Here is a 1499-nt window from a genome sequence, read left to right as displayed (position 1 = left end):
TCCATTCCGTAGTGTTAATAGAAATGTGCTTCTCACCCATCATAATCTATATTTTACTAGATTCACTAAAATTCCGTTTTTGAAGTAAAGAAATCTTAGTTTCAGCGAATATAATTTGTTATATTCATACTAATAATTAAAATCTCAAATAAATTTCGTTCCACGTTCTAAAACTGTATTTTTTAATACAGTTTCTTTTTATGAGTTTTTCGTTCATGCTAATAGTGTTTTGTTCGTTTATAATAGCACATGTCAAAACAAAAAATTTTAATTTTGAAACTATAAATGCTATTACAACATTCCATGGTGAATTTATTAGTAAATAACATGCAGTTAATACTATCTAAGACATTTACTATTTATTTCTAAAACCTGGAAATAATTAAACAACTATTTGTTTCTTTACAAATTTTTAGTTACATTGAAGTTTAATAATTTAAAATTCTTAAGTTTTTAAAATAATAAATAACATTCATTTTGAGATCTGTTTGTGTGAATGAATTCATATGGATCACATAAATTAAAATATTTATTAAATAGATTAAGGCTCAATTTATATAATATATTATGTTGATTATTGATAAAGCCTCAATTTTTAAACTCGATCCAGAAGAAGATATAAAAAAAGATAAGGGGGCACCCGGGTTTGAACCGGGGACCTCTCGATCTGCAGTCGAATGCTCTACCACTGAGCTATACCCCCACTTGAGACCCGCTCAGATCTACTAAAGGCATTTAATAAGGCAGTCCTGCAAATTATATTCTGAGCCAATTTGCACATTTTTGGCACAAACACAAATCATACAATTAGGTCTGGTGCCTTTGTAAAACAACCGTTCCAATTTTTTAGTTCATAGTAAATACTTTTTTATATTAGTAAAATTAAGCTGGGTTGTATATTTGAAGGATGAGTCAAACTATGTTTTTTTGCATTTACTGTCTTTATTTTAATTGAAAGAAAACCATTACATTTTCTAGAATCACTTGGCTTAGTACCAATCGTGTGTTAATGGGTTTTAGAGTTTAATTAATATTTCTTGTTTTAAATGGTGCCATAGGCAATGGTACAAATTGTGCTTGGAAACGTTTGCAAAGTTTTTTTTTATTTCATGTTTGCAAGCCATTGTCGAAAGAAGACGGGGAAAACCTCGTGTTCCTTAACCTGGCCACTGAATACATATCCAGTATCTAATATACGAATATATAATTGGTTTTATCATCTTCAATCAAATAATATCGATTATTTGATATCGTTTTCAACTTATAATTTGTTCAACATATCTATATTAATGTTTATCGCCCAGTTTGGTTCGTTGGTTGATAAACACACATTAATTCATTTAAAAAACATACAAATAAAACTACACACAAATTATTGATTGATTGATTGGTTGGTTGATTGATTGAAAGACTTTTCAATCGGGAATTTATGTTCGTTCTTACATTAATGTGTCACGTATAATCTGGAAGTCTTTTAGTTATTTAGGATAATTGGGGTC

General features: G+C 28.8%; 1 non-coding gene across 1 annotated transcript; it reads right to left on the bottom strand.

Moving 5' to 3' along the window:
- Positions 1-631: 631 nt before the first annotated feature.
- Trnac-gca lies at positions 632-703 on the bottom strand. Its single transcript has one exon. It is a non-coding gene; the product is annotated as a tRNA-Cys (tRNA).
- Between the last annotated feature and the right edge of the window lie 796 nt (positions 704-1499).

This window comes from Homalodisca vitripennis, chromosome 2 (assembly GCF_021130785.1).
Source record: "Homalodisca vitripennis isolate AUS2020 chromosome 2, UT_GWSS_2.1, whole genome shotgun sequence".
NCBI lineage: Eukaryota > Metazoa > Arthropoda > Insecta > Hemiptera > Cicadellidae > Homalodisca > Homalodisca vitripennis.
The sequence above is the reverse complement of the archived record's forward strand: the minus strand, read 5'-3'. Positions and strand labels throughout refer to the sequence as shown.